The sequence below is a fragment of the Zonotrichia leucophrys genome, chromosome 2 (genome assembly GCF_028769735.1).
Source record: "Zonotrichia leucophrys gambelii isolate GWCS_2022_RI chromosome 2, RI_Zleu_2.0, whole genome shotgun sequence".
Taxonomy (NCBI): domain Eukaryota; kingdom Metazoa; phylum Chordata; class Aves; order Passeriformes; family Passerellidae; genus Zonotrichia; species Zonotrichia leucophrys.
This window is the reverse complement of record NC_088171.1, coordinates 149,285,859-149,303,520: the sequence shown is the minus strand read 5'-3', so window position 1 is coordinate 149,303,520 and position 17,662 is coordinate 149,285,859.

The following is a 17,662-nucleotide window of genomic DNA, read 5'->3' as shown; positions in this document are numbered from 1 at the left end:
ACCTTGTGCTGGGTGGTTGCTGTGGTTGGAATGAGATTTGCATGTGGTCAGACACACAGTCCTGCAGTCACAGCCTCCCTGAATGCATATTAGCATCAATCAAAGCCTGGCTGCAGAGATGTTGCCTTCCTATTTTGTGTCTGTAATGGTTTCTGTTCTGTCTGCTGCTGCTGAAAGATCCTTGCTTTGGAATCAAACTGAACCTGAAAGTGTTATTGGGCTTCACCACAAACAAATCAGTTTTAGGCAGCAGATCCAGTTCCCAGTGGAACAGCCTTGCTCTTGCTGAGTTAAGCTCCCTGTGCCAGTGTTTCCTGTTTTCTCATGGTCTTTGGAACTTTATATTTAAGTCATATACAAGCATGAAATCAGAATTTAGGTACACTAAGAGACATGGAAATTATAAATTCCCTAGTCCTAATAAATGCATAGAAATAAATAGGGATGGAATATTGAAAAGGTATCTCTAGAGTTTGTCCTCAGAGTAGTACAGACAGTGTAGAAGACATGATTATACATTCCTGTGCCAAGTTAGACCATGTGATGCCTAGACATTATCTCATTAGCATCCTGTTCATTCTCAAATCTAAATCCTGATAACAATTGTTTAATTTTAATTTTGTGTGTGCATATGTAATTTGTTCATTGTCCACCTTTATGTGAAGTCAAGACATTCAAGGCTGCTGCAAACACATGAATTTCATTCCTGCAGCAGATGAGCAAATTCTACAGGTCCTTTCTGTGGGTTCAAAAAGTGCCTTTGAAAAGGACAATTGTTTAAATTTCTCTCATTTCACCCAAGGAAATGAATGAATTTGTGCTGACCATACCACTCACAGGTCACTAAAATATGTACCATAACCTAAACCCCATTGCTTCCTTCTCTATCAGGGCAAATACATTAGGAGCATTTCATGTGAGATCCTGCTATAGCTGGAGAAAGGAAAGACAATCTGATAAATCTAATTTCCTGACAAAAATCACACCAGACACCCTGGGAGAAGAGGAAAAACATCCTGTCTCAAAACTTCATTCCACCCATGTTGCCCTCCAAATGCTGGAGAAGTCACTGAGGTGCTGCACTTTGTTCACATCTGAATGGAAGGTTGAAGTTACCTCCAACATGTCAGAATTTTTGTTTTTAATCTTCAGCTTACAAATGAATTACAAATAAGAGGTTCTCTGGTTACAAAGGGGTGGCATTTGCCCTGGAAAATCAGACCCTCTCCCAGGACATTGGTCAGTGGATCATGTAACCAGCTTTCAAAGGGAAAGCCTGACACACCAGCACTGTCTGCAGCAGCTTTTCACCTTGCCAAGAGCAAGGCTGTGGGGGCAAAGATAACATTTATAGCACTGTGCTGGTGTTCCCACCTTGCTGCTGATACCCAAATGTGGCATTTTAACACTGTTATCTCCCATTACTCCAGTTTTAATGCAGCTCAGGAGAGTTTTGTGTTAGATTTTAAGTCTGACTGATGAGGGAATTGATATTGGGCTTCTGTAAGAAATTTGTCTTGTAATAGTACAAAATGTTGATGAAGTAACTAAAACAATACAAAACCACTGTGAAACAGATTAAATGGATTAAGAATTGGCTTACTTCAAGTCTTAAATATTATTATAACCAGAGAAATTTTCTTAGAGTGGGTGTGTGTTTGGACAGATCCCGTAGGGACTACTTCTTGGCTCTATACTATTGTATTTTATCAACAGCTTAGGGAAAAACCCTTTCAATCATTATCAACAAATTTTTCAGATGAAAAAGGCTGGGAAAATGGTCAGAACAAGGAATCCAGGTCACGGATACCAACAAATAATTGGCAATCTGAAGGTAAGCAAGTACAACCAAGTTAAGTCACAACATTGGAGAAAGAAGATACTTGCCTGGTGGGGCTGCAGTGGTTCTACACTAGAAAGTTGTGACCAAAAAAGGGTTGCAAGTCATGGTGAGTAATCAGCTGTCCATGAACTGACCTAATCTTTGTGTGTATAAGCAGAGGAAATCCAGGGAGAAGAGGGTGATAATGTTGTCTGGGTATTCCCCATGTCCTGAAACTGCTGCCAACCCATTGTGCCCTGCTCTGGCATCCACAAAGCAAGGGGGAGGCTGAGAAGCTGGAGAGAATTCAAGAAAGAGGCACAAGAATGTACACAAGTCTGTGAAAGATGACTTGCAGGGAGAGATTTAAGGAGCTTGGTCCACTTAGCTCATCAAAAGAAAGCTAAAGTGTGGCTGGACACTGATCCAAGAACCTCCAGGGAGAAATGCAGAATCAGTTGTCTTTAGTCTTGCTAACAGGAGTGTCCCAGGCCACCAGCCTTGCTCTGAGTTCCCACGCCAGGTGCACACCTTGGCCATGTCCTGCCACCTTAGCAGGGGGACCCACTGACCTTTCCCTCCAAGAGGAGTCCAGGTGCCTGCTCCAAGCAGAGCTTGGCACACTCTGACAGGTCCCCAGCTGGCTCAGGGACCAGGAGCCTGTTGCACACCAGATTTTCAGCATGAATGTGGCCAAAGAATTTGGGGCTGGGATCCTCCAGCTCTGTTTTCATTCTGTGGTTTTTGTCTCTGTTCTGATCCTGGTGCCAAAGAAATGTTGCATTGTTTGAGAGATGTGGATCTGGTGGCATAGCCTGGTCTCAGGACAAGCACTCCCAAAGCTCTCATCTGATCTCTCAGGAGAGAAGCTAAACAAGAAGACAGAGATCACAGGCTCATGCAGAGAAGTGCTGTGCCTTTCTCCCCAAAATCCAGGAAGGATTATTGCAATGACCATCTTGAGCAAGAGAAAAAGGAAAAGGCTGGAGAGCAGCAACACTTTGGAACACTGTACATGAGAAACACATTAAAAATAAGTTATTTACTGAGCTTATATCTCAACAGCATTTATTCCCTCATCCCACCTGCCCCTTTTGGAGACCTCTTATCCCATCACTTCAAAGGCCAGTAGCCAAACACGACAGTCACACAAAGGTCAGACGGGTGGTTCACATCAGGATGACTCCATCTGGCTGCAGATCCTGCCTGCACTGCAGTCCCTCCCTTTGTGTGGGGGTTTTCTTCTCAACTCTGCTGGGAGATGGCTGGAAGCACAATGAGGGGGAAATAACAAAAACGGTGAATACGTAACAGGAACAATTTGTTCTTGGATTTAGGGCTGTCCTCGGACAATATGTAAGGCAGTGTTTAAGTGAAATATTTGACTAATGAACCCTACAAGGACTGGCATAATTAATTAATGCCTGGAAGTGATATGCAGGGTTATGGAGAAGTTGGAAGTGGGTGTAACAGAGTGGGATTACAACAGTAGCTGAGAAAAGCCCACACCGTTGGAGGTAGCTTTTCATAGGAGAACAAACTGTGAAGAAAGTACGTGCTGAAGAACAAGCTGGATGCTTTAGCACACTTTAAAAGTGTCTTTAACACATTATAAGAATGTGCTAAAAACAGTGTTCCTGTATTTTGCAAGCTGCATATTTTTAATTGCAGCAAATTACTGACTTGCACAAGCTTTACCAGCTCTGCTGAAACTCAGGCTGTTATACTTACGAATAATTGCACTAACTACTTAAATATTCAAACACTGGTGAATAAACAAGTATTGTTCTTGAGAAGTTATACTTCTCAAGAAATTGTTGCTTCTTGTGCTGAATGTAAAGACAATTTTCTTATGGCACTGCTAAAAACTTCTGTGCAAGTGCAAGATATAATTTGAGGACTTTTTCCTCAATTGCCCACTCAGCTGAATCCTACACAACTGCTACATTCCAAAAGGGCAAAATTGGAGCTGTTTGTTTATTTTGTCTTCAGTGGGAAAACGAAGCTTTCCAGGGAGGAGCAACTGCAGCTGAAATGAATTCAGCATCACAATGGCAAAACAAGAAGTGCATTCATGTAGCAGCACGTTCGAGTGTGTGCGCTGGAGCCCCTCCGCAGTGTGGTTGCTATGGTGCCTGTGGGTGGTGGTGGAGATGACAGGAGATTCTCAGCAGAAATGCCAAACCACACTCTAATATATCTCATACTGACCTGCTATTAATTCAGTGGCTGCTCTTTTATCATAAAAGAGAACAAACAAAAAAAAAAAAAAAAGATCAGCTCAACTTTCACTTCCAGAATAGATGTGAAATTTAAACCAGCAGTGGCTGTAGGGGTGTAAAGCACATGACAGAAACTTTAAAGGTTGGGTTTTTTGTTGCTGGGGTTTTCTGAAACCATAGAAGGATTGTAAGGAAATGGGAATAAGCTGATAGTCACATTAAAAAGTGTGACTGTGCACTTGCCCATGGATTCTGCTGTAGAATGTAATGATTGTCAGAAATGTACATTAACTGAAATATGAGGTTTTAATTTCCTGTGGGTTTTCCTAGGCTGATGTCAAACCTGTATCAGAGCTGAGTATTTCTTTGGTCTTATTATCTTTATTTACAAAACCTTAGGAGGTTTCTTTTCCTTGATCTGGAGAAGAATCAATTAAAAAAATTAATTCTCAGTTCTTTTCATTGGGACTGTGTTTACCATCTTTGTGCTGGAGGCTGGGACATCTTTTTCAGCTCCATGGAAGCTGTTTTCCATCCATGTGTCCTGCACATGCCTTTGTTTGGGCAGGGACAGCCACAGTTTTGTGTAATTTCAATTATCTGTGTCTTTGTCGAAGATGACCGGCTATTTAACAGTTCTATTGACTCTAACACAGCTCCACACCAGTCTTGTGTATTGAAACACAATTATATAGGAAGCAGAAGGAATGGATTTGTGTTTTCTACTCCGGGTTAGGCCCCCATGAGCATCTTGTTCTGGACCATTCTGGTGGCTGATGGCTTTGTGCTCTTAGGGAGGTGACACCGAGGCACACACTTTGGAACTGCTCTGGAGGCTGATAGCAGCAGGAATTCAGGCTCTGCTGCCACTGGGATCTTCCCAGGAGAGCAGCTGCCTCAAACCTTCTCTGATGGCTCTGAGAGGTTGTTGTGTGGTGAAAGGTGGGAGTAGGGCATTGGTGCTGCTTGCCCTGGGGAGTAAAACCACACCACAAAGCAGCTCAGCAGAGGATGTGAAACTGGCTCAGAGGTGCCAAGGTTTGTCCTGTCTTTCCCTGCATTGTTTCCTGCCCAGCAGGTCCTGACCAAGGTCACAGCCAGGGATTTGCCCATTTCCATCAGCCCCTAACCCCAGAGCCAGCCTGAGCAGGGAATACTGTGCCATTGACAGAGAGCACACAGTCTCACTGCACAGAGGCAGCCAGAGATTCTTGTTCTGTACAAGCATTTCATCTGCCTTTTTCATTCAGCAGCATTAACCTACAGTCTAATACAATTATGTACTATATGCTCTTAAATTTTTAATTAGTTACATGCACTCGAGAGCAAATGGTCCCTTTTCCCCCTGATACACACACAGAACTCCTCTCAGCCTTAATGGGGCTTACATGGGTTTATCAAGTGATAATAAAAGCCAAAACATTGGCTTCTGCTGCCATTCACTGGGTAATTCCTGCTCTCAGCACATGGGGAATGTAAGTGGCCACTATTAAGGGCAATGTAATGAGGAGAAAAAACATTTAAGGTCAATGCTCAGCTTTACCCATGTTACATACATGGTTCTTTTGCAAGTGTTATGACAAACCCCCCCAGAAGGAAGCAAATCAAAGGAAAAACTGATTTAAAAGTCATGGGTGGGTGTTTTCTCCCCTGCAAAGGGCACATCTGTACCTTGAAACATCTGGGTGAGTGTCTGTAGGAGGCTGCAGGAGCAGAGCTGTGTGCATGTGCAGCACCTCACTCTTGCTCTGGGGGATACTTGGAGGAGATAACAGCAGCTGGGCTGCTTTGAGCTATTTCCATGTGCCTCCAGTCTCTTGTCAGGCAGGCATGAAGCAACAAGTCCTTCAGTGCTACCTCAGCATTCCTTGGGGCTGGAAATGGGGTTTACTTCCAAAGGGTGGGATTTCCCCCTCCCAGCTTCAGCTCTTTGCACCACAGGTGCCTCTCATGTCCCGTCCCTAAAGCATCTAAAATCCTTCCCCCAAAACTAAAAAATAAAACTATTGCACCTAAAGTTCAGTGACAGCAATTCCACCTGTACTGACCCTGGCTTCTCCATGATTTCTGGCTACAAAACCACAGCCTGTTTTTCCCCCTGGAAATGCCTTGCTCTTTAATGGTGAGAAGAAACTGCTACAAATGGGTGTGCACAAGGTGTGTCCCACCCCTGTTCTGTCCAGGCAGCTTTGGGACAAGAAGGGCCACCTCCTAAACTGGATTACTGAGACACAACCATTGCCACAGTTGCTCAAAACATTTTAAAAGGTTTTCATAATACCAACATTTTTTAATGCTTTGAGGGCTGAATTTTGCATTAAAGTTTCTCATGCAACACAGAGAAATACACAGCCTGGATGTATTTTCTATGCAGGTTCAGTGCAGAGTCTCAGTATTGTTCTCCCAGCCATTTCTGATGTGCCATAGCAGAAGTGACTTCTAGAATCATCAAATGGTTTGGGTTGAAAGGAACCTTCCAGATCATCCAGTTCCAACCCTCTGCCACGGACAAGGGCACCTTCTACCAGACCAGGACTTTCAAAGAGGCAGCAGGATGGGAAGGGAGCCTGGAAACACAAGCAAATTTGTTCATTGTTCATACAAATTCTAGCCACATGCTTAACCACCTCCCAGAGAAAATCAGATTGGTGTTAGCAGCACCATGGTTTTATTGGAAAAATGGAACAGGAAAACCTCTGCAGTGCAGGAGTGCTCCAGGCTGAACTGCTGTTGGACACGTGCTGAAAACTGATCTCCCCAAGCACCCCAGAGCCAAGGGGGACACACATTTATTGTGCCCCCATAACACAGGTCCATGGAAGAGCCATGTGATCTGCTGCCTTTTATCCAGTGGCTGAAATAAAACAGGAGAGGACTGGGGGGGTTTTAAACTTTTACATTGGAAAACTTGCCTGTTCCAAGGGGAATGTGGTGCAGGCTCAGCTGCAGGCAAATCCAGCCAGAGGAATCCCACACACATACCAGCACATACACAGGGAGCCATACACAATATGCAAACACCCTGAAATCCCAAACAAATATCTCCAAAATCACTTGTGCTCTAGAGGGAACAAAGGGCCTGCCCACACACAGAATTAACAAGTTAATTAGTGTTTCAATATTTCCTTGCAAGCTCTGGCACTATTACTGCTACAGTGAGTGTAAAACTAGCAAGAACAAGTGACTGGTGGAAGAAGAATTAATGACTCTGGGTTTTTTTATGCTCTGAAAAATGATAAAAATAATGCAGGTAAACTGTGCATGGATTTTATTACAGCTTTACTGTGGCATGATTGGGAACTGAGGGAAATGCTTCTTTTTAAAAGCATATTCATTTTGATCTAGCAGTGACCTTTTAATATGTTCAGGTCCCTGCAGGGGAGATAAAGGTACTTGTGGTCTTCTGTAAGAAAGGATGAGGAAAAAAAGGCACTTCAAGATGACATAAAAGCCAGGATCAGCCAAGGGGAAATAAATTTTCACCCTCTGAAGTATTCACCAGACTTGATGATTTATTAATTTTGATACATTCCCCTATGTGACCTCATGGGTTTGTTGGCTCTGCCATGAAGACTCACCTGGAGCTAGAGGAGATTGGGGTATCTCTGCTTTAGCTGTGGGCAGTGAATTACTGCTCACCCCTTCCTGCAGTTGTTTTAATATTTGCCCACCTGGGAAGGAAGCTGTGATTTGTTTTGTTATCTCCTTTGAATGCCACCAGCTGAGGTAGTGCTGGGAGAATCAGAGGTGTGCACAGCACCTTGCTGAGGTTTTTACTCTCCCTTTACTGCTACTGTACAACTCCAGTGGGAATAGATGGATGGTGGAAAAGAGTATGGATTTATTCTATAATATCTATAATATTCTATATTATATATATTCTATATTTATTCTATAATAAATATATTCTAATTTAATATTCTATATTCTATAATATATCCACACCTTGGGCTTTTCTTTTTTTATTTTTATTTTTAATAGAATAGAATAGGATACTTCAGTTGGAGGGGACCTACAATGAACAACCACCTGATCAATACAGGGTTGTTCAAATGTTAAAGCATATCTTAAGAACATTGTCTGAAGTTTTTTAACTCAGTGGTTTTTAATTTACCCTTAGTTTGCCAAGTTTGTAGGTTGCCTCTGAAGCAATGTTTTGCAGCACTTGTGCTGTGAGAATTGAAGCTGTGCATTTCTTTTCAGGCCTTTGGGGACTGAGTTATAATTTAGGTGCTTCTGCTTCCAGAAACATGACTAGCAAGTCAAAATGTAAAGTCCTTGAATAGTGAATTTTAAAAGAGCATGAGCAGTGAAGGGTTTGCAGGCTGAGGCACTCTGTGACCAGAATATGTGCTTGCTGAGCTCAGAGTCTGGTAAGTAGTTTTTCCACAGGAACCAAGGCTTTATGGAAACATGCATCAAGGAGGGAGAGGGAAAACATGACCACTTTAGTGCCCAGCAATTGCTGCCTGCATTACAGAGGTGACAGCCCAACACTTCACAGTTTGCTCCTCTGGAGGGCTGATAAATTGTTTGATTTTGTGTGAGATCCTTTGTCTAGAGAAGTTTCCTGGTATCCACAAGGATCAGATCAATGTTTTGAGCACAGCTGCAGCAAGGCAGCTGGCTGCCATCAGGACATATTAATTCACCTCTCAGTGTTCTCCAGTTTAGCCACGAACTCTTTGTCTGACCTTGAGCGAGGCATTTAATCCATTCAGGTACCTCCTGATGTGCCTGCAGATGGGAACCCTTCCTTCTTTCAGTGACTGCTACCCATTAGCTAAACCTGAACCTCTAATGTGCTTTGAGCTCCTCAGATGACACATCACAGGTGCAGGTGTTATTGAAACATGCAGGTAGAAGCACAGAAAAAGTCTTTCTGGAAATGACTCTCACTGCCTCGATTGCCTGTGTGCAATTGTCCTTGCTGCATTCTGGACACAAATTCTGAGTGTGGTTTTTGCTTTTAGGCATGAAGAAAGGGATCAGGAATGTGAAAATGGCCCAGAAAGCAAATCATGTCCTGGGCTGCATCCAACGCAGCGTGGCCTGAGTGAGGGAGGGGATTCTGCCCCTCTGCTCTGGTGAGACCTCACCTGCAGAGCTGCCCCAGCCCTGGGGCCCAGCACAGGAAGGATCTGGAGCTGCTGGAGCCAGTCCAGAGGAGGCACCAGGATGATCAGAGGGATGGAGCAGCTCTGCTGTGAGGAAAGGCTGAGAGAATTTGGGTTGTTCAGCCTTTGGGGTGGCCTAATTCTGGCCTTCCAGCACGTGAAGGAGCCTGCTGGATTATTTACAAGAGATTATTTACAAGTGCATAGAGCAGCAGGGCAAGGAGGAATGGCTTCAGACTGAAAGAGGGCAGGTTTAGATTGGATATTAGGAAGGAATTCTTTGCTGTGAGAATGCTGAGACACCAGAACAGGTTGCACAGAGAAGCTGTGGCTGCCCCAGCCCTGGAAGTGTTCAAGGCCAGGTTGGATGGGACTTTGAGAAACCTGGTTTAATGCAGGCTGTCCCTGTCCCTGCCCCTGGCAGGGGGATTTGGATCTGGATGATCTTGAAGGTCCCTTCTAAACCTAAAGGCATAAGAATCTATGATTCTTAACTGTATTCCTTAATTTTGTTAGAAAACAGTTCATCCCTTTAACCATGAGTAAGATAAGAACTAAATAAATGGAAGTAAACCTGAAGGGTTTTCTCCCCCCTTCTGGTTTACACAACTTGTGGGTACGTACCTTCCAACTTTTAATTATATTTAGCAATCATATAAGGTTGAGAAACCAATATGGTTTTTTTGCCAGACAGGCTCCATAGCCCTGTTCCCAACCCAGTCCCTCAAGCATCTTTACTGACACTGCTGTCGTGCACAGGGCTGGAGTGAAAAGCCAGAAATGAGATCTTTAATTGATTATTGCTTTTGAGGATTTAACATTTCCAAACTCTGTCCCAAAGGACTCTGCCATCAGGAAACTGCAGGCCTGAGAACCCCAAGGGTGCAAAATGTTTCTGCCACAGAGAATGACCCTGGCCCTATCCAAGGAGGGCAGGAACAGGAGAAAAGAAGGGAAGGGGAAGAAAAGAGCTGTTTAACCTGAGGGAAAAGGCAAACCCAGCACCACAGACAGACTGGTTTATGTTTGAATTCCAGTTCAGGATCAAGCTCATGCCATGAGGTGGTTGGTGGCAGCAGGACACTGCACTGATGATTTATGAGCTCCCCTTTAGTCTGAACATTCAGGATGACCCAATCTATGTGCTGCCAAATTTTTATCAGGATACATCCCCAATCCTAAGTATTTCCTTGCATAAAAATAATAATGAATGCTAAATTGTAGCATTTATTGTAAAATAAATAACAAATATCAATAAAAGCAGAAGATTAAAGGCTTGTTCCTCAGTTGGGATGAACTCTGCTCATTTCTGTGGCCACACTATGGCAACAAAGGATTTGGTTCAGATAAAATTAAGCACAAAAAAAAGGAATTGATCTTCTTTTCCTCTAGGAGTATCATTAGCTCCTTCCTTAGTCTTTTCTTCCAAAATTCTGCTGAAGAAGAGAGGAAAATGGATGAGTCATTGCAAAGCTGCAAATATTTGGCCAGTCTAAGAGAGTAAAAGCCATTCTCCTATAGAATCTCTTCCTCTGTGGGCTCACTGCGGTTTATTTTAGCTCATGCATGAATGTATCAAGTTGTCTCTTGAAATTCAAGACAAATACTTTAATTCAGAGTGAAAAGGCAAAATAATGAAGGATTGTTGCTCCATGTGCTTAAAAATAAACATCATCAAGGCTGTATTTAAGGATGTCAGATATTCCACAGGTGATTTTCCGGTGATTCTAATAATTCATACTACAGCTGCAGCAGAAGAAAGGCAACAGAAGCCTAAATTCCTCATTTATTGTGGTCAATAGTCATGCATTTGTGTTATTTTTCTGAGGGGACATTGTTTAGGCACAGTAGCTTAAAAATAACACTCCTATTGCTATTGAATTTGTTCTTTTCCATTTTTGTTTCCTGTGAAGTATTTCTCAGGCAGAGACTGACTGAAGTGGGGCAGGGACTGGATCTATCCACAGAAGAACAAGTGCTCAGGATTTTCTCCTAATTTCTACTAAACGTAAATAAAACTTTTATTTACAGCTCTTTATTAAGAGCTGCAACTCTTCTCCAGCCCTAGAGAAAGGGTGTAGTCTGCACTGCAGGGAAATTACAGATTAACTTGAAATTCCAGAAGCTCGACTGCCAAATTTCATGTCTGTAAAATTCACTTTTTTACCTTTCTACAACCACACTGCTTTCAAATAGCTCAGTTGTTAAATCTCTCAGGTATCACGTTAAAGGAACTTATGCAAGAGAGCAACCCTGTGCACAAAATTAGTTAGACTTCTTTTGGGATACATTTACCTAAGAAAAACATAAGTAATTGCTTTGAAACTTTTCAACTCACAAAGAGAAATCCAATAGTAAGAGTGAATACATGCATTTGTGATCAAAATAACAACTGGAAAATTAATATCTATTTTTATTAATACATTTTTGTAAAAAAGGAGTACTAATTTATACCATGAATAGTTTTAAATTGAAAGAAAGCAGTTTAGATTGGACAATAGGAAGAAATTATTCACTCAGAGAGTAGTGAGGCCCTGGCAGGGGTTACCTGTGGTTGTCTCATCCATGGAAGTGTCCAAGGCCAGGTTGGATGGGGCTTGGAACAACCTGGGAGAGTGGAAGGTGCCCCTGCCCACAGCAGAGGAGTTGGACTGGATGATCTTGAAGGTCCTTCCAACTCAAACCATTCCAGGATTCCATGGTTCTATGAATGTGTACATCTAGGGACAAGAATTTGCATTTAAAGCATGAAATCTTCCAAATGTCTTAACAGGATATTTTATTACATATTTATACATATTTTGTAACATATTTACTGCTTCTCTTTATTACATTTTGGTCACATTAATCTGATTTAAATCATAGTGTAAGACAACACAACAGGAGCATGAAAAAAACTCCACATTTGCTGCACCTGCTAGGTAAATAAACAAAGCAGCTCAGCCTGTAGCTAACTCAACATAAACAGATTTTAAAAACAGTCTGACGCAGGGGCTGATGTAGCAACATCAAAACAAAACAGTAAGGAAATCTTTGCTTCTCTGTTACACACAGCTCCAGTCCCTCACTGAAACTGTAGGAGGGTTTTTATTAAGATACAGATAAGAGGGTTGGGAAAACAACAACTGTAGGAAGAAAGAGAAAAAATCTGGCTTGTACATTTTGTTTTCAGTTTTCAGCAACTTCAACCTCTTTTCTGAACCTTTCCTAATTGTAACCCCTGGTATCTTCCCTTAGGATCACATTGCTATGCCAGTTTTATGGACACTGACATTAAAAACTGCATGAAGTTCAGAGCAGATAAAAAGACCTAACACTGCACTGCTGGGTCTGACTTGTAAACAATGTGCCAGTTAAAATCCTGTGTTTCTGTTATGCTGAGAAGTAATAATCTTACAAAGTTAATATTGTGATGTGTAAAATACATGTTTCTAAAGAAAAAGAGTAACATTTCAAGAACAAATTCTGATTAAAAGCTGTATTATAGAAGACACACCTGCTATCAATTCACTTTTCCATGCCTAATGGTGATGTTGATGCAAGAATGTTAGATTGCCCCAAAGAGCAAAATTTCAGTGCAAACAGAAATGCACCTGGCAGGATGAGATGATCTTTCAGGTCCCTTCCAACCATAAACATTCTTAGTCTGTGATTTTCAGTCAAACCACAAGTCCTCTTCTCTCTCACCTTTTTTTGGTGCAATATTCTTCCTACAAATTAAATAAACTCAGGTGAGGTGTTGAGCCAGTCAGACACAAAAGCACTTCACAGACACCTCAGAAAATTTTTGTGCCTCTACTCAGAGACTCAGGGCAGAACTGTGTGTAACATGGAGAAGAAATATCTTCTACACACACCTGATATGGTTTTCTTGATGTGGTCCAGAGACTCTCTTGAAAAACTTTGTTTTACTGCAAGAACAGTATCCTTTTCCTACAGAATCCTGAATGAGAATAAATTATCAATTTTTAATTAGGCAACTAAAGAGTTCAAGAAAATGACAATGTTCTTTTATTCCATTTTTATTCCAGCTCTCAAAGCAGCACAGGATGAACAAATCAGAGGAATGAGAGGAATCTTTCTACGTCCTGGCTGACTTAAATTTATGAGGTCACTGTTTCAGTGGCTCCCAAGTAATGATTTCATGTGGACAGGAGGGACTCTATGCAGCCATTGTGAAATGGACTCACACAGGTCAGCACCATCTCACCTGTAACTTAGGGTAATTATTTTAGCCAGGAGGGAAGTGTAATGCAGGAGGATTTTATCTGAAACAGGATAGAGGACAGGGACACTCACTCCTGAGAGCTGGAGAGGGGCTTTTTCCAAGGGCATGTACTGAGGGGGATTGGCTTCAAACTGACAAGAAATTTGTAGATAGCACAGATGAACAGACAGAGACTGGAAAATAAAGAAAACATTGTAAGGGTCAATATTAATATACCTTCCAAATAATTCAGTAAGTGTGAGGTTGATCAGCAATGACCACTAATTCCCACAGAAAACAGTCTCTCTACTTAATGTACTTGGCTCTGTGTTTGAAAACACATTTTCAGAAAATGATTCTCTGCTATCTAAAATGTCATTTGTAGTGTCCAAAAGAATTGCAGAAAGGACATCTTTCATTATGTTGCTTGCTCACATGTCAGAAAAAAATGTGAGAGAAAAAAAGACAAGTTTTCTTAGATGTGGTCATTGTAACCTTTTAGCTGATGGGCATTCAGAATATTAGCTAAAATTATCATATATGGAGCAATCTTAACACAGACTTAAAAATAAAGAAGCAGAAATGTTCTGCACCAGCCATCCCTGCTCCCCTTGCTGGATTGATGTCCTGGGGGCCCAGTGGAGATGGAAGGATTGCATCCACACACTCATATCCAAGTGCTGTATGTGTGCTGAAATTTGCATTAAGTACAAGAACCCCTTTGATCAAAACATCTCACACATTTTACACATCAAGGGGCTCTAGGAAAAGTGTAAGCTTCCAGAGCAGCTGGAGGGATTTGGGGAGGGATTTGACAGAGAACAGAGTATGATGCAACTGTCACAACTCCTGCAAAAAACTGACTCCATGTTTTAATGACAAAGAACCAGGACTGCATAAGGAAAAATACATTTTAAAAAAAGAGATTTTTTGATAGCAGTTTGAGTAAGCAAAAATAAAAGGATCTGGGGCTGGCTCAGAACTGAATGAGCTGAAAGGCTGTGTCATTACTGGGAAAGGCACCAAGTGCAATCCTGGAATGTAAGCCCTGGGGCTCCAATCCTCGCTGTCCCAGGAGTGTGCTCCACTGGCTGGGCACAGTCCTGAGCACCTTCCTTCCCTCCTGAGCCTTCCTGGGAACAGTGGGCACCACAGCTCAAGGCAGCAAAATGATAGAAAACAGCAGAATGTGAGTCAAAGAGTTCACATGTTTCTAAATATCCTTAAGACCTCCATTCCTTCGTGCTTCTGGGTCTCAAGAGAATGCAATTTTAAAATACATGGTTTGATTTGGCTCAGCACCAAGTTTGCCTGAGGTTTGGTTGGGAGAGGAAAAAAGCCCCAAGAAGTTGACTTCAGTCTTGAAAGTCAAAATAAAATGCAAAGACAAGACTCTGTGATGGGAAGCTCAGCCCTTCAGGACAGATCATGAATTTTACTTCCCTTGTTATTGAGCCAGGGCTCCACCTGAGAGGGTCCTGATTTCATTCCTTCCTTGGAACCAGCCTCACTAAGCCAATGTGGGATCTTTCCTTTCCTTCTAGAAATCAAAGGATTTGATTTTATTTTTTTCTCCTATCAGTCAGGAGAGGGATTTTATTTGATTTTCTAGAAGGATAAATGAACTCCTGTGTCCCAGGACTGCACCTGGTGCAGGGTCAGGTAAGGGTTGTGCGGTACCACTGGGCCAGTGATGCTGCAAACCCACATCAGAAAATGCAGACTCAGTGCTGGGAGAGTTCCCTTCATGCCATGTTTGGTTTCAGCCAGTTAAATCCAGAACAGAAATTGTCTTGTTTTTGTTTTGTTTTGTTTCCCACTGGGAAATCTAGGAGGTTATTACCCTGCCTCTAATTAACACATTAACATTTGCTTTGGAGGTCTTCGTTAATAACAGCAACTCATCAAGTGGGTCCCCCAGCTGCTGATTTGTTTTTTTCACACCAGATTTTTTACCTGAAATTTCCTTCCTCATCTTGTGTGGGTTTGCCAGTTTCCCTTGGAGCTTTTCTTAAGAATTTCTTTGTATTTTGTTCTGTTTAATAAATTAGAAAAACTTCACTGGTGACTTTCCATTCGGCTCCCACTCCAGGCACTGCCCAGAAATGCTGATGTAATGTTTTATCTTTTTTAATACAAAAAGAAGCAGAGATGGATAAACATTTACATTTTGGTGCCTTTAATGGTATTTACTATGTACTTTTCCTTCACCAATGCCAGAGTATTATGTAGACTCCTTACATATGCAGTTGACTTCTTCATCTGAGGTTGATTTAGGTGATTTAAAAAAAAAATCCTCTTACAATAAAGGATGTTACTGCGTATTATGTCAAATATTTAGCATCTTGCCATTTTCTCTTCTCTTTTTTCCCCAAATCCCTATTTCATCAGCACAGCTTGAAATAGCCTGCAGTTCAGAGCTACCTGCTTGCTCTGTTCCTTTAATGAATATTTACCATCCTGCAGAAAAGTGGAGGATGCCTGGCTGCAGCTGTGCTCCCAAACACCGGAAAGAACTCGCTCTCCTCAGAGCCATTACCCCCAGCTCTGTCACTTAATAGAAGGAAAGACAATACATGCTACTCTATAATGAAATTTCCTACCTTTTTGTTTATACCAGGTTTAATAAGCCCTGTAAATTAAATGAGGTAATGGCATGGACTGCTCCAATAATACCAGTAGTATTAAACTAAATGTCTTCCCTCCATATTAATCATTCTATAATAAATTATAGGGGACAGTTGCCTTTTCCAACAACCTCTGTGGAGACAGAGCGGATGAGAAAATAATTTTACATTTCTACACAAGTTCTGAAGAATCAGAAGAAAACAAAAATTTGGAAGACAAAGGAATAAGTCACAACTTATAAATGTTTAGCTGAGTAGAGATTTGGGCTCATTAAAGGGCTCTCCTTCACTTAATTGGGAAGGGAGGGAGGAAGGAAGGAAGAAAGTGGCGGAAGGAAGGAAGTGGCGGAAGGAAGTGGCGGAAGGAAGGAAGTGGCGGAAGGAAGTGGCGGAAGGAAGGAAGTGGCGGAAGGAAGTGGCGGAAGGAAGTGGCGGAAGGAAGTGGCGGAAGGAAGTGGCGGAAGGAAGGAAGGAAGTGGCGGAAGGAAGTGGCGGAAGGAAGTGGCGGAAGGAAGGAAGTGGCGGAAGGAAGGAAGGAAGTGGCGGAAGGAAGGAAGGAAGTGGCGGAAGGAAGGAAGGAAGTGGCGGAAGGAAGGAAGGAAGGAAGTGGCGGAAGGAAGGAAGGAAGTGCGGAAGGAAGGAAGGAAGTGCGGAAGGAAGTGGCGGAAGGAAGTGGCGGAAGGAAGAAGGAAGTGGCGGAAGGAAGGAAGTGGCGGAAGGAAGGAAGGAAGTGGCGGAAGGAAGGAAGGAAGGAAGGAAGGAAGGAAGGAAGGAAGGAAGGAAGGAAGAAGGAAGGAAGGAAGGAAGGAAGGAAGGAAGGAAGGAAGGAAGGAAGGAAGGAAGGAAGGATGGATTTGTTTGTGGGTGCCTTGTAGAGCTGACAGTAACCCTGACTATCACCCTGCTCGTGCCTCACGAGTTTCTGCTAAGATTATTGGTTTGGATAATGAAAAAACTTTTCACTGGACATCATCACAGCTCCCCTCTCCCAGCTGGGAGCTCAAATTATCAGCTTTTATGGAGCTTTCTCTACATTTGACTAAAACCTGGATTCTGTAACACAAGGGAGATTCCCTCACATTTTTATCAAATCAGTATGTTGCTGAAGGCTTCTGCTTTTACAAGCAATTTTCTGATGAAGAAAGGCAACAAGAAACCAACCAAAAACATGTCACCAGGACCTGAAACAAGAATGTTCAGGATTTACTACAAACCATCAATTTGATAGATTATTTTGGGCTTGCCTTCATCCCAATAGAACCAATGGGAAATCTCCCAGGGACTTCAGACAACATTCTTTTTTTTTCCATATGAAAAAGTGAAACTATTAGAAGATAGAACAGAATGTAAGAATCAGATTCACAGCTCTACCACTGCTCTGGATTTATTCTCTTTCCTCCATAAATCACCTAAATAACTCTTTAATAGTTTTTCCACCTGTAAATTGGAGAGAATTGGTACACTGATGTTGTTCAGAGAATCTGCAGAGCATAAAGTTCTAAAAATAGAGGAATAATGACTGTTTATTAAAGCAAGGACATTTGAAAAAATGTCTAAATGAAGAATGTTTATTAAATCTTTACAAGAAATCAATTGGATATCCAATGCATGACAGAAAGTAGGTATTGCTGCTGTCCTGAATGCACAGGATACAGCCCTGGAGAGGA